Source organism: Ornithorhynchus anatinus, chromosome 2 (genome assembly GCF_004115215.2).
Source record: "Ornithorhynchus anatinus isolate Pmale09 chromosome 2, mOrnAna1.pri.v4, whole genome shotgun sequence".
Classification (NCBI taxonomy): Eukaryota; Metazoa; Chordata; class Mammalia; order Monotremata; family Ornithorhynchidae; genus Ornithorhynchus; species Ornithorhynchus anatinus.
The window spans coordinates 111,745,550-111,761,965 of NC_041729.1; the positions used below are offsets into that span (position 1 = coordinate 111,745,550).

At 44.6% G+C, this 16,416-nt stretch overlaps 1 protein-coding gene across 4 annotated transcripts in view; it reads right to left on the bottom strand.

Annotated features, from left to right (window-relative positions):
* IL1R1 (interleukin 1 receptor type 1) overlaps positions 1–16,416 on the bottom strand; it is a 75,885-nt gene that overhangs the window by 45,749 nt on the left and 13,720 nt on the right. Inside the window, exon 2 of one of the 4 annotated variants that reach the window (XM_029058377.2) lies at positions 13,035–13,100. The exons of the other annotated variants lie outside the window; for them this stretch is intronic. The gene's annotated coding sequence lies outside the window, so the exon portion shown is untranslated. The remainder of the gene's footprint in view (positions 1–13,034; positions 13,101–16,416) is intronic. 4 annotated transcript variants of the gene reach the window in all.

Consider the following 16,416-nt stretch of genomic DNA (forward strand, 5'->3'; position numbering starts at 1 on the left):
AAAGAAAATACTGAAAACCACTTTAGAAGGAGCAAAATGATTTTGTGAAGTCACAGTGCCCTCAAAGCATACCACCAACTGGATGTGTAATCAGTGTGGATCTTTTCAAATACTTATGCAGTGGTTATGCAAATAACCGAAGATGATTACAGTCAATGTTCCTGGAGTAAAGTAACCAAGTCCCTTCCATGTCCATCACTGGGCTTGATAACCTTGTTTCCATCTGACCCCCGTCACAGAAGAGTCATGTCCTGTCAGTTCCTAATATCTCTTCTCTTTTTCTGCTCCTAGTATGTTGCAATTAAACTCTGCCAAGTGTTTGCTTAGAGGCAGCCTCTATGGACTTGGGAGGGATCCTATTCAGGATACTTTAAATTCCTCTTCCTCTGGAGGGAGGGCTTCCTTCCCCATTTCCTCTTCCCTCTGACACCCTCCCTCCCTCCCACCCCCCCGCTCCATACCCGCTGAGCCCACAGGCATCCTCCATGGGACCCTTGACACTTTCAGTGCCTGCTCATTTTCTACCACATCAAGCAGAAACTCCTCACTGCTGACGGCTTCAAGGCTCCCCACCAACTCTCTCCATTGTTCTTCATATTGGCACTCTTCACATACTCCCCAGGGTGAAAAGTAAGATATTTTGGAACGTCTAGGCATTTAAAATCATGGTGGCTGCTGGTGTCTCATCCAATCCAAGTCCCCTTCTTTATAAACGCAATGCAGAGAACCCCAAACAAGTGTGGAGGGAGGGGTTTTCAGTCTGGTTCTCAAGCAACCAATCCACAGAACCCAGCTACAGGGACCCAACCACTGAAGTGACAGCAACTAGTACTATCCCTCCTCCTCTTTCTCTTACCACTCTCCTCTGGCTAATGCCTTCTCTTTCCTCCTACCATCAACCTCTGCCTCTCCTGATCTTCTTGAGAGACATGGGATCGAGGAGGTGAAAGGGGTGAAGAATTGGAAGAAAAAAGATCAAGCCACTACTGTAGAAGGAGTAAAATGATTTTATGAAGTCAAAACTGGAGTCTCGCTAGTCCAGAGTCCCCAGTCAGACGTTCCACATTACATCCTGAGCGATGGGCAGAGGGAGGCTTGGCTCTAAATTTTAAAAGGAAGCAGCATTCACTTACTGTTTTCCAGCACAATGTTCAGCATTTCCAATGGTTCAGTCTTTCAGGCTTGCTTTCCCACTGCTACTCCCCAGGTCTCACTTTCTAACTGCACCCGGCTGTCAACTGTCTCACCTCCAATGCCTGGCTCACACTATTTCCCCAGCCTGGAGCTCTCTCCTGCTCCAAATCCAGCAGACTATCTACAGCTCCTCCTCCCTTCAAAGCCCTCCTGAAATCCTACCTCCAAGTAACCTTTCCCTGTGAATTCACAACATTCTAAGTTGCAGTTATGTTTCATATCCAACCTCAGCACCTATGTTTGCATAAGTGGTCAGATACTCTGTAACATGTATTTTCACTATTTTTTAATTTTATTTTAATATTAATGTTCATCTCCATCTCCAGACTGTAAGCTCCTTGTGGGTAGGGACCATGTCTACCAACTCTAATGAACTGTACTCTCTTAAGCCCTAGTACAATGCTCAGCATACAGTAAATGCTCAATAAATATTCCTGATTGATTGATGTTTCGGGTAATATGTGATAAAAGCAGGGAAAATCCTTGTACGTATGCATATGATATAGATCAAAGTATCTGTACCACACTTTGACAACTCTACAGTGTGAGTTGTCTTTAATTTCTTAAACTTGTGCTTCTTCAAGATCCTGTTATAAGATAACTGATGTGTATGTAAAACACGTTCTATCATTTATTTAATTCAATCATATTTATTGAGCACTTACTATGTGCAGAGTACTGTATTAAGCTCTTGGGAGAGTGCAGCATAATGATATAACACACATTCCCTGCCCACAATGAGTTTACAGTCTAGAGAGGGAGACAGACATTAATATAATAAATAAATTACAGATATGTACATAACAGATGTGGAGCTGGGAAGGGTGTTGAATAAAGGGAGCAAGTCAGGTTGATTCAGAAAGGAGTGGGAGAAGAGAAAAGGAAGGTTTAGTCAGGGACCATCATCCTTCCAGTCTCAAAAGCCCATAATCTTGATGTTATCCTTGACTCCTCTCTCATTTAACCCCCATATTCAATCCATCACTAAATCCTGTCAGTCCCACCTTCATGACATTGCTAAAACCCTCCCTTTCCTCTCCATCCAAACTGCTACCTTGTTAATATAATCAATCAACCTATCCTACCTGGATTACTGCATCAGTCTCCTTGCTGACCTCCCAGCCTCTTGTCTCTACCACTCCAGTCCAAAATTCACCCTGCTGCCTGGATCATTTTTCTATAAAAACATTCAGGACACGTCTCCCCACTCCTCAAAGAACTCTAGTGGTTACCCATCCACCTCTGCATCAAACAAAAACTCCTCACCACTGGCTTTCAAGCACTCAATCATCTTGCCCCCTCTTACCTCACCACACTACTGTCCTACTACAACCCAGCCTGCACACCTTGCTCCTCTATTGCTAACCCTCTCACTGTGCTCACTTTTACCTATCTTGACACTGATTCCTCTTTCCACATCCTGCCTGGCCTGGAACTACTCTCCTCCCTGCTTCAAAGACTTATTGAAGGCACATCTCCTCAAAGAGGCCTTCTCTGACTAAGCCCCCCTTTCCTCCTCTCCCACTCCTTTCTACATCACCCTGACTTGTTCCCTTTGTTCTCACCCCTCCCAGCCCCATAGCACTTTTGTACACATCTGTAATTTCTTGATTTCTATTAATGTCTGTCTCCCCCATCTAGATTGTAAACTCATTGTGATTAGGGAATGTCTGTTTATTGCTGTACTGTACTCTCCCAAGCACTCAGTGCTGTGCTCTGCACACACTAAGCGCTCAGTAAATATGAATGAATGAATGAAAGAATGATTGAAAAGCCTCTTGGAAGAGATGTGCCTTCGATAAGGCTTTGAAGAGGTGAAAAGTAATTGAGGGCATTCCAGGCCAGAGAGCAAGAGCTCAGCAGCGAGATAGATGAGTTTGAGGTACAGTGAGAAGGTTAGCATTAGAGGAATGAAATGTGTGGGCCAGGTTGACATATTCATGCTACTTCCTGTTATATCCTGTTCTTCGTCCTGCTCTCATTATTTATAAATAATTTGTCTCATAAATTATGCATTTATAAATTTTATAAATGTCTTCCTGCTTCATCCACTAGATTGTAAGCCTCTAGAGGCCTTCCCCAATTAAGCCTTCTTTTCCCCATTTCCCTCTCCCTTCCATGTCATCTACGCACTTGGATCTGTGAGATTTGGGCATTTGATATTCACCTCACTCTCAGCCCCACAGCACTTCATTTACTTAATCTCTCTCTCCTCCTCTACGCTGTAAGTTTGTTATGGGCAGGGGATGTGTCTAACCAACTTCGTTGTAGTCTACCCTCCCAAGAGCTAGTACAGTGCTCTGCACACAGAAAACATTCAATAAATGCCACTGATTGATTGACTGAAGGCAGAAACTATATATTTTGTCTCTGTTGTACTCTCACAATGCTTAGTACACATTATTTTACTGATACTTCTAATGCTATGGTGGCAGTGGGAATTCCCTGTGCTCTGGGAGAGTTAGAGAAGAAGTGGCAGGAGGAAATGCAGAGGGCCTGCCAGGTAGCTCCACCCCCTCCTTTGCTCCAACTTTGGGAAAGGTCATATCCAGAACCTTAATAGAATTAATGGGGCCTCCTGCCATGCCTGCTGATCTATTTCCCAAAACACAACTTAATTGAAAAAAAGGCAGAACAATTCGGGGAAAGAAACTTAAAAATAAGTAGTAGAAGCACAAAACTTAAAAAAAAAACCCCCAACGAAATATGTTCTCTTACTAGAATGCTTTGTCTGTGTAGTGTGACATGACACAGCTGACACTAAAAGCTATCTGAAGTAAAACAAACACCTCATCCAAGGATCATTAGGGATTTACCAGAAAAGTAACCTTTCGCCTCATTTCCTGTCAGAAGCCCACAAAAGTAATTCTCCAAATGCCAGAGTGCAGCTGATCCTCTCCATTTCCATGGCTAAAAACTTCACTAAGGCTTAGTCATTTCCACATCTCCCCATCTCCATATCCTTCCCTCTCCATGACCTTGCCTCGATTCTGGATGTCATTGACCAAGCAGTCTTCCTCACCCATTGCTGGAACTGTTGCTCCCCTTTCCAGATCCTTTCCCTGCTTCCTCAGAGTCTCTTGAATCACTTCTGAACACCCTGTCCTTTTTCTCAAAATGCTCATTCCCCTACCCCCCCTCCGTCTCATTCATTTCCCATACATCTCTATCAGCACCAACCAAGGATGCTCCCTCTCTAAATTTCTGTCTTTTCCAGTCCCATCTTCATGGAGACTTACATTGTGCAAAGAACTCTACTAAGCATTTGGAAGAGTAAACAGAGTAAAGAGACATGATCTCTGCCCTCAAGGAGTTTATAATCTAGTGAATGAGACAGACACTAAATTACAGCTAGGGTAAACTGGAAAGGAGTAGTCGCAGTGCTGGTTTCAAGATATTTGGCTGCCCTGAAAACAAAGACAGATTCCCAGTCTCTCTTCGCATGGATGCTCAGGTGTTGTGTTGGACACACAGTATGATGTCATGGAGAACATTTTGTGGAAGTCCCAGAATTCTCTTAAACCCAAGTAAAGAATATATTAATGGTGAAAACAAGAAATCTACTACCAATTTAATCTTGCAATTAGCAGATCTCAAAGTCTCAAAAGTTCTGAATAATAGTCACCTCAGAGCCATGAGGTCACCCCTCTGCCTCGTCACCTGCTGCCCACTCTGATGGCGTCCCTAAGGTGGCTGTCCCTCCTGTTTCAACCATGAGTTGGCCCTGGCTAAAGGGATCCCCCGCCAGCAGGCCCAGGTCCCAGCCACAGGGCACGAGGGGTTTCTCTCCCACTCCCTGCTCTGCTACTGTCACCATGCCTGCCTTTCCAGTCCACGACCTCCACCTCATGACTGGAAGAGCCCCAGACTTCAGCTGGGTATGTGGCTCAACTCAAGGAGTGCTGGAGACAAGGGTGGCAGGAGCCTCTGGCCTGAACCCAGAGCAGGAAATGGCCATAGAAACTCTTGGGGTATCAGCAGAGGAGGAAGGGATGGTGCAGTAGGATGAATAAGAAGGCTTTTACCTTCTTCCCAACACACACACACAAACACACACACACTTTCTCTTTCTCCTGTTCCTCTTCATCTTCTCATTCTTCCCATGCATCTCCTCCTTTTCCCTTTCTACAACTCCCTTTAGACCCCCCTTATCTTTCCTCATCTTCTCCCTCTTTTCCTCCTTTCCTCCTTTCTTGTCCTTGAAGTCCCACCTCTTCCAAGGCCTGCCCTCAACACCGTCCCCTAGCTCATCTCTGCATTTAGGATGGCGAGCCGCTCTATGACCCTATGCCTAGGACTGGTGACACCTAGGACAATGAAACATAGGCCAGTGACACCAAGGTTAATGATGCCTAAGCCAGTGATGCAGAGGCCAGGAACACCTTGTCAGTGGGAAACCACAGCACTTATGGTAGCAACATGGAAGAAGCATGGTGTAGTGGATAGAGCACGAGCCTGGGAGTCAGAAGTTCATTGGTTCTAATCCCAGCTTCACCACTTGTCTGCTGAGTGGCCTTGAGCAAGTCACTTCACTTCTCTGTGCCTCAGTTACCTCATCCATAAAATGGGGATGAAGATTGTGAGCCCTATGTGGGACAGGGGCTGCGAATGACCTGATTGGCTTGTATCCACTCCAGTGCTTAGTACAGTGCCTGGCACATAGTAAGTGCTTAACAAATATAATAATAATTATTATTTTTATTATTATTTTTCCATAATTTATTTCTTTATATTAATGTCTGTCTCCCCCTTTATAGTGTAAGCTTGTTGAGGGCTGGGAATGTGTCTGTTATATTGTATTCTTCCAAGGACTTAATACAATGCTCTGCACACAGTAAGCTCTCAGTAAATACAACTGATTGATTGATTGATTGATACCAAGCTTTCGGTAGCACACTGAGGTGGGCATTTAAAGGGCCCATTGGAATGTGCAGTTTGTTTGAGTTTGTCAATAGGCACAGAGACCCTTTTAACACCCCACCCCTTCCTCATCCACCAACAAAGCCCTGAACCCGACAGGTTCCAGAACACCCAGGACTGTAGGTCAGGAACAGGCTGGCCTGATGCTAGAGACCTCTGCAAGGTGCCCACTTACCCAACCTTCCTGTAAATATTCTTAGCAAAGCTGTGGGTTGGTAATCAGTGTTAGGATCTGGGATCAGGTCAGGCGAGGGTGAATCAGTGGGTGTGCTATCACTGAGGCTGCCATCAGGATACCCAAGGTAAGCCCAGACCAGGATTGTGCCACCTGAGGCCACCCATCCCCTCCTTTATCCCCAACCCACCACTCACCATTCAACTGTGAGTGAAGATGAGAGAGTAGGCAGAATGTCCGCCTGTACAATAGAAGGAGGAATGGTGGACATGTGTGCTTATGTGTGTGTGTGTGTGTGTGCACCTGTGCATGCATACATATGTAGGTGAGGGTGGGGGTGCATGTCTACTATCTACCATGCCCACCCTAAGAGAGACCTGCAATATCCTCAGTATCTCTGACCCAACCTGACCCACCCATGGGAACCAACAGCAGCACTAAAGGTTGGAGTCAGGCAAGTAGACTTCCTTTGTGGATGGTGAGTGGGCTGCACAGAGAGTCTGTGGGCAAGGGAAGGTGGTCTGTAGGTCCAGAGTGAGTACAGGAGGGTGGTGTGCAGGAGCCGTACCTGTGAAAGTGTCCACTTGGAACCCCCTTCAGTCTGAAGTTGCTCACTGTGCCCATTCCACACCTAACTCTAAACTCTAAGTCCCAAAATCTCCTGGATGGTGAGGGCAATTCTAGAGACTCCCACAGCCCCACACACTTTCACCACAGCTTCAAATCTCCTCAGGGGAGAGCACTGGGATCAGAAGCCACTTGGTTCACTTCAGAAGCCAGCCTCCTTCCAATCCTACCAAATGGCTCCTACAAATCTTCGAGCCACGAATCACCCCTTGACTGAGGGACGCTGCAGACTGGAACTGGATTCAGGGATCTTTACGGGTTCTATCCATAGTAGAGCAGCCTGGAAAGCTCCAGAAGCAGGTGAGGACCCTGGACTGTGTCCTTGAGGTTCCCCTTCTGTTGGCCCCTTTCCTAAATTCAAAATAGTGATACTGATGGAAAGTGGGAACCAACAGCCCCTACTGACACTGATTGCTGGATCCAGTTCCTCAGAGAGTTTATAATTTGATGGTGGGGACAGTGCATAAAAATGGATGACTATGCCACAGTTCAAAGTGAGAGAAGAGGCTGAGATAACAGACACAAATAACTAAATGCACCATTAATAGCCAGAGAAGTACATGAGTGGTTGCTGAAATGGCATGATTGGGAGGGTGGGGAAATGGATGCAGGAAGGCCTCATAGGCATAGCTTTTTTAGCAGATTTCGTGAAAAAATGGAAGAATGTATTTTGGTGAAGCTGAGAAGGAAAGATGTTCCAGGCAGGGGCAAAGGTGAGAACAATGAGCTTCTGGTGAGATAGTTGAGAGCAAAGGTCACTTAGAAGATTTTGTTGGGAGGGGCAAAGAGTATGAGCTGAGGTGAAGCATGAGAGGAGAGCACTGTGTAAGTGATAGCAAGAAGGGCCTGGGTCACAGATGCTTAGGAATCTTTGTCTTTACAAATGACAATAATTGGAATTGAAGAGGGGAGTGATATGCTCAGCCAAGTCTCCTATAGGCTTTAAATTCCTCCAAGTAATCAATTGTGTCTGTAGAGCGCTTACTGTATGCACTGTACTAAGCACTTGGAAAGGTACCATAGAGGTAAAAGCAGCATTGCCTACTGTAAAGAGCACGGGCCGGGAAGTAAGAGGATCTGGGTTCTAATTCCAGGATCTGCTTCTTGCTTGTTGTGTAGCCTTAGGCAAGTCACTTCATTTCCCTTTGCCTCAGTTTCCTCATCTGTAGAAAAGGGAATAAATGACCTAATCTCCCTCCCACTTGGACTGTGATCTCCATGTGGGACAGGGACCATGTCTCACCTGATCATCCTGTATTCATCCCAGCACCTAGTACAGTACTTGGCATATAGTAAATACAAATACCACAATCACAGCACTTAGAACAGGGCTTGCCACATAGTAAGTGTGGTATGGTATAACCAATACCATAATTATTATTATTAGAAGTCACAATCAGCCTTCAAGGAGTTAACAATCTAATGGAATAAAAAGTCTAACTATTAGAGTCCATTCAAAACAGCCTCATCAAAAAAGTGAAAGATTCTCCGGGGCATATCCTCCTTGTTATCACCTCTTCAGCCTTGGACATCTCCCCTTCCTTCTTCCTGTTGCTTGTGCCCTGTCAGCCATTTTGTGATAACCCTTCTGAAAAGGGACATTCTTCAAATACTGGAGAGGTTGTGGATCAGCAAGGTGGGGTAGGATTATGATTAGCTCATGAAGAGAACCCCAACTCATCATAAAAACAAAAAGCATTCCTAAAACCCAGCATGCTGAGCTCATCAAACTTCAGGAGGCATTGATATTTTGCCCATCCCAATATTTTGGGGGTTTTGTTGTGTTTTTTATGGTATTTGTTAAGCACTTACTCGTGTCAAGCCTTGTTCTAACTGCAGGGTAGGTACAAGTTAATTAGGTTGGATACAGTTCCTGCCCCAACATGGGGCTCGCAGTCTAAGTAATAATAATAATGTTGGTATTTGTTAAGTGCTTACTATGTGCAGAGCACTGTTCTAAGCACTGGGGTAGATACAGGGTAAGCAGGTTGTCCCACATGAGGCTCACAGTCTTCATCCCCCTTTTACAGATGAGGTAACTGAGGCACAGAGAAGTTAAGTGACTTGCCCAAAGTCATACAGCTAAGTGGCAGAATCAGGATTCAAACCCATGACCTCTAACTCCCAAGCCCGTGCTCTTTCCACTGAGCCATGCTGCTTCTCTATGTTGGCATTTGTTAAGCGTTTACTATGTGCCAGGCACTGTTCTAAGCACTGGGGTAGATACAAGGTAATCAGGTTGTCCCACGTAGGGCTCACAGTCCAGTCTTCATCCCCATTTTACAGATGAGGTAACTGAGGCACAGAAAAGTTAAGTGACTTACCCAAGATCACACAGCTGACAAGTGGCAGAGCTGGGATTCGAACCCATGACCTCTGACTCCCAAGCCCGGGCTCTTTCCACTAAGCCATGCTGCTTCTCTAGCCACGCTGCTTCTCTAAGTAGGAGGGAGACCATATATTGAATTCTTATTTTGCAGATGAGGAAACTGAGGCACAGAGAAGTTAAATGACTTACCCAAGGTCACATAGCAGACAAGTTGTTTTTTGATTAGTCAGTTTACTCTGTAATACTTTCCTTAGCAAGAAACAGAAATAACCTTCCAATTTACAAGAAACAGAAATAACCTCCCAACTTACACCTAAAAGTGTGATGTAGACATGGAGGTAGTTATTTAAATGTCACAAATAGCATACCTTTGGCGTCACTTAAGATTAATTTTATTATTCTGACAAGTGAATTCTTCAAAACTCCGACTTTTATCTGGGCTACCTTGGGATTTTGTATTTTATTTTACAGCATTTGTTAAGCACTTCCTATGTGTCAAACACTGTTCTAGGCACTAGGGTGGATACAAGCAAATTGGGTTGGACACAGGTCCTGTCCCATGTGGGGTTCATAGTCTCACTCCCCATTTTACAGATGAGGCAACTGAGGCACTGAGAAGTGAAGTGCCTTGCCCAAGGTCGCACAGCAGGCAAGTGGGCAGAGCTAGGATTCTTACCATATATGATCATGTAAACACTATTATATGCCCTTTTCTGATGGGTACTTTCTTTTACTTGCTTGTATGTTTGTTTTATGGCATTTGTTAAGCACTGGACTATGTGTCAACCACTATTCTCAGTGCTGGGGGAGATAAAAGTTAATCATATCAGACACAGTCCCTGTCCCACAGAGTGCTCACAGTCTAGAGGGAGAACATATATTTTATTCTTATTTTACAGTTGAGGAAACTGAGACAGAGAAGTTAAGTAATTACCTAAGGTCACACAGCAGGCAAATAGGGAAGCTGAGATTTGATCCCAGGTCCTCTGACTCCCAGGTTTTGTGGTCCTTCCACTAGGCCATGCTGTTGCTTACTTTTGTTGGTCATACAGTGCAACATTTGTCTGATTCGAAGCCAGCCTGAGGTGGCTTTAAAAGAGGACACAATTTTTGAAATCTGACAAACACAGAAATGATAAAATGCTGCCAATTTGGAATGGCTTTGTTGTACTCAGGCTCAAGCATCAGCAAATCCACATGACATGAGCACAGGATTTTGAAAGTAATCCATCTTACACTAAGGGGGAGTATGATATATAAATATTTGAGTGGGTGTTCTCCCTCCCTCCCTCCATAAATTAAGAATCCTTCCTGACTGCTAGGAAGTTCAGTCACTGCATCTATTAAGCATGCACTATGTACCAAATACTGTGCTAAGAAGTCACTATAAAATAAATAATATACCGTCCCATCCCACACAAGACCGACAATCTAACTGGTAGATAGCCCAGGTGCCGTATCGTATTTTATAGGGAAGTAACTCAACATCGCACAAAAGGTCATAGACAGATCTGGGATTTAAACCCAGATCTCCAGATTCCCAGTCCCAGACTCTTTTCACTAGGCCATGCAGATGCATTCTAGAAGAAATACCAGGGAGGGGAGAATGTGAGACATTAGTATTGGCCTTCTCCCCCTCCCTCAGCCCCTGACAAGACTGGAAAGAGAGAAATACAAAATCATGAAGCCCCATGTGAGGCAGGGATTGTGTCTGATCTGACAGTATTGAATCCATCCCAGAGTTTTGCACAGAGTTTGACACAGAATAAGTGCTTAACAAACACCACAATGATTATTAGTATCAAGGGCAAGGAGAACAGACTCACAAATATATAACCACAGCTCTGGGAAACCTCACCTTGCAGGGAAGAAGGCATTGCGATCAAGTTCCTAGACAACAGGGCATTTCCCATGCTGCCTGTGAACAGAACAAGTCTGTTCTATTGCTCTGGATTCCTAACTCTGTTCTAAGCTCAGAGTGTTCCTCAATGTGAGGCTGTTTTCTACAGAGACTAGAATTTTTTTTTTTGATGGTATTTGTTAAGCACTTACTATGGGCCAGGCACTGTACTAAGTGCTGAGGTAGATTCAAGCTAATCAGGTTGGACACAGTCCCTGTCCCTCGTGGGGCTCTCTCTCCTCCCAGTTTCCTGGGTTGAGGGAATGGAGGCACAGAGATCTAAAGTAATTTGCCCCAGTTCAAACAGCAGACCAAAGGTAGAGCCAGGATTAAAACCCGAATCTTTCTGATTCCCAGCCCAGTGCTGCCTCCTTTACAGGAGGGTCCTGGAGGCTCTTTCATCCCAACTGGGACAGAGGCTGCCTTGTAACTCTTTCCTTTTTCTTACCATGTATATTTCTGTGTGACTGTGTGAGATTGTGTGTGTGTTTCTGTGGTAAAGATTTCCGGGAACCCTCGTCATGGGGAGAAAAAGAGCAATCTGGCCCCTGACTCATATTTGATTAATTCAGAGGGAAAGCATTCATTTCTGACCAGGGTTCCGAACTCGTTAATTCAGAAGTCATAGAGCTGTACTCGGTCTGCCTGTCTACTCTGAAACAAGCAGAAGGTCAGGCATGCTGCCCGCCCAGTGTGCTTCCCAGTTAAACCAAATTCTGATTTCCCAGACTACATGGGACCTTCAGAGATGCAGCGTGGCTCAGTGTAAAGAGCCTGGGGTTCGGAGTCAGAGGTCATGAGTTCGACTCCTGGCTCTGCCACTTGTCAGCTGTGTGACTGTGGGCAAGTCACTGAACTTCTCTGTGCCTCAGTTACCTCATCTGTAAAATGGGGATTAATTGTGAGCCTCACGTGGGACGACCTGATTATCCTGTATCTCCCCCAACACTTAGAACAGTGCTCTGCACATAGTAAGCACTTAACAAATACCAACATTATTATTATTATTAGAAAAATACTCCACCCCACTGTTGTATAGAATAACAAGGGCACAGAACTGAGTCGCCGCTGCCCTCAGGCACCTGCAGTGGGTATCCCTGATGTAGCTGGAGCAGCCCTCCACCCAAGTTCAATTCAGAAACTATACTGGCTCACTCTAGCTTGGGCTTTTTCTCACTCCAAACAGATGCTCTGTTCCCGGCTGTGAACTTTCTTGTTTACTAAAGCTCAGTCTCTAGGCGCAGCACAGAACTGTTTTTAAATGCTAACTTTTCTTGACCTTAGTGAAACTGGCTGTTTCCCAAACAGGACCTTTTTACTACCACACAAAAACCCCTAAACTGACCAATTTGTAGACCCAAGTCAGCTGAGAGACAGAGAAGGGGCTCAGATATGGTAACAATGTTGTTCCCAGTGATGTGAGCTCGGGAAGCCTCAGCCCTTAATTCAGTGCTCACTGCTTAGTACAGTACCTTAGTGCTCAGTACGCTGACTCAGAGCTTTGTACATTACCTCAGAGCTTAGAACAGTGCCTGGAACATAGTAAGGGCTTAACAGATACCATTAAATAAAAACTTTAAAAATACCCTGAGTGGTGATCCTGGGGACAGAGCTAAGGAAGCTGAGAGATGGACAAGAAACTTGGAGAAGGGGGAGTTCGGCTGGACACAAAAGTCAGAGAGGAATCATGTGTACAACTGAGGGGTAGCAGGACTCATTCAAAGTGCCAGAAGGGCAAGAAAAAAGGAAGCCAGGAATCCTACAGTTGGAAAAATAAGGAAGCCACATGGTTTCATTTCATTGCAAGGCCTACCCTCAGCTTTCACTCACCACATCCTCTTGCCAACTCTTCCTGAAGGGCTTCAAGACTCAGGCAGGAAAGTACGTACCTACTGCCTCTAGTGATCCAGAATCCCACTACCACGGGTCCTCACTCCAAGCAGAAGCAGCGTGGCCTAGTGGATAGAGCACAGGCCTGAAGTCAGAAGGACCTGGGTTCTAATCCCAGCTCTGCGCTTGTCTGCTTTGTGACCTTGGACAAGTCACTTCTCTGTGCCTCAGTTACCACATCTGTAAAATGGAGAATAAGATTGTGAGCCCCATGTGAGACCTGGACTGTGTCCAACCTGATTAATTTGTATCTACCTCTGCATTTAGAACAGTGCCTGGAACATAGTAAGCACTTAACAAATACCATTAAGAAAGAAACCCAAAAAACCCTACCCCTGGTGTCTGGGTTGGAGTCCAGGTCCCTGAAAAGAAGCAGGATGCTTTCTACCTTTCCTGAGAACAAGCTGAATGTTATCCTCATTCATTCAGTCAATCGTATTTATTGAGTGCTTACTGTGTGCAGAGCACTGTACTAAGCGCTTGGGATAACAATAACAATAATAGACACAATCCCTATCCATAACAAGCTTACAGTCTAGAGAGGGACACAGACATTAATATAAATAGATCATTTACAGATACCTCCTTTAGATGAAGTCTTGCTTTGAACATTAGTTTGATACCCACCACCCTAATCACCCCACAGCCCCCCCCACCCCCGGCCCTACAGTGCCTCCACTAGCTGACCTGAATACTTCGTGGCAGAGACCAAATTTCATTACCAGGGAAACTTCGAACAATATTCTCTGGGGAATAGAGCTAATGTAATCAACCTGTATTATACCTTCACTTCAAGTCTCAGGCTCACTGGGCTTTTCTTGAACAATTTCATCTTGGTAAAGGAATAGTGTAAGGATTAAACTAAGATCAACTGAGGTATGGGTCAGCCCTTTGACCCTATATCATTAGTTCTGTTAATGGTTTATTTTTCATATCTCCAAGGAAACGTTTTTGAAGAGAGGACCTTCGTTTCTTGACATTTCTATGCTGTTGGGCCTATTTCTCATTTAGTCATTTGACCCGGTTGAAGTGGGTGATGTCACAGGGGAGGTTGTGAGATACGAGTGGTAAGAAACAGAAGTGAGCAACCATGGAAAGGCAGGTTTAATTTAGTGAGGAAATTAGTCATATAGAATAAAGTGGGGAAAAGTACAATACACTAAGTAAAAGCATGACTATTCTTACAGAATATGCCGACCTAGTTCAAACAAAGCAAATTGCTACCCAATTATCTGATGAACTTGAGAACATCCACCTATTCAGCATGGATAATAATTCAGACAAAGGGATGGACTAGATCCTCCATTTCATTTTGGCTGTGGGAACACCAATTCTCGGACCAGTCGTACCCACAGATTCCTTTCTTCAATCAATCCATCAGTCAATAGTATTTTTGAGCACTTACTGTGGGCAGGGCACTGAACTAAGCACCTGGGCAAGTACAATATATCAGGGTTTATATGCACATTCCCTGCCCTCAATGAGTTTACATGATGTAGTGGATAAAGCATGGTCTTCAGTTAGAAGGTCATGAGTTCTAATCCTGCTGTGTGACCTTAGATAAGTCGCTTCATTTCTCTGTGCCTCAGTTACCTCATCTATAAAATGGGGATTGAGACTGTGAGCCCCATGATTGATAGGGACTATGTACAACCCAATTTGCTTGTATCCACCCCAGTGCTTCTACAGTGCCTGCCACAAAGTAGGCACTTAACAAATACCATTATTATTATTATTATTATTATGCCTTTGACGATCTAATGCTCGTGACCTTGCTGTAATCAAATTCATTCTCTTGAGTAATGTGTTTCCATCGATTACCCAAAGTCCTACGATTCTCATAAAAATGTTTAGCACTCTCAGTTGTTTTTTAACTGGGTGGTGGTCCATGGCCTACTGCATGAGCCTGATATAATGTATCCAGATCTTATTCAGAAAAACAGTATTTGAAGTACCTTGTCTCTTAAAAAGAGCCCATCTTGCTAGTCTACTTTATTGACTGTTAATGAACATGGAAAGGGGAAAACTCCAAGGAAAAAGTGAGTGGACAGTCCATATCATTGCATTCCTCACCAAATTTTTTGAAGTGCCTAAAGGATTTATGATTACTGCTGTGCTACAGATAAGACTGCCTAGGCTTGTAGAAGTCAATCAGGAGGTCTGCCTCCAGAAGTACTGATCTGAGACACAGGATTCTTCTGCTTCCTTGAGGTACAGCTTCTACTTAACCGCACAGTGAAATAGCTGATTATCATCCGGTTTCCATCAGTCCCTATCATGCAGTATCAGATTTCATCTCTCCCACAGGTTTCATCAGTCCTTATCAAACAGTATCAGATTTCATCTTTACCGTCTATAATCTCCACCCTCCCCCCCCCGAAATTCCTTTAGCCAACCACAACATCCTCCACACCTACCTTCTCTTCCATACACCCCCTCCCCACAAATCTGTCCCGTTCCCCCATTCTCCTCCCAATTTAACTCACTTTCTCCCCTGTCCCTCTACCAATCTTGTACCACTAACCCACAGCCCTGGATCCCCTCCACAGCATGCTTCCTCTTCTCCTGTGCTCGAGCTGCGGAACACCACTAGCGCAAATCCAGACACCAGACTGACATCATCACAAATCTATCCTCACTTGCTTTAATTCTGCACTCCTCTCTGCCCAACAGTCAATCAATCAATCAATCAATGGCTTTCATTGAGAATTTACAGTGTGCAGAGCACTGTATTAAGCACTTGGAAGCATCCTTACTGCCTCCCACACTCACTGCCTGTGCCCGCTGTCCCAGGCATTTAACTCCCTCCTCAAATACCCTGTCCTCCCCCACAGCCCCATCTATTCCCCAATGACCTTGCCACCTACTTTATCGATGAAATGGAAACCATCAGGCGTAATTTCTGGAAAATGCACCCTGCTCCTTTCCAGTCCCTTCCTCCTCAAAGTCCTTTTCCAATCTCCCATCATTCCTAGCAGTTTCTCAAGAGGAGATTTCCTGCCTTCTCTCAAAATCCTTCTTCTCCACCTGCACCTACAACCCCATCCCTTTACATCTTATCAAAAAACTGGTCCCCTCATTTTTTATGACTGCAATCTGCGACTATTTACTTTCCAATGGCTTCTTCCCTACTGTTTTCAAACATGCTCTTGTATCCTATCTTATCCTATGTATCCAATATTTTAGGACCTCATGACTCTCTCTAGATATTGCCCCATCTCCCTCCTACCATTCGTCTCCCAACTTCTTGACAGAGTTGTCCTAGGCTTCCTCCACTTCCTCTCCTCAATTTCTCTTCTTGATCTCATCTAATCTGGTTTCTTTCCTCTTCACTCAGTGGAAACTGCTCTAAGGTATCCAATGACCTTCTTCTTGTTAAAT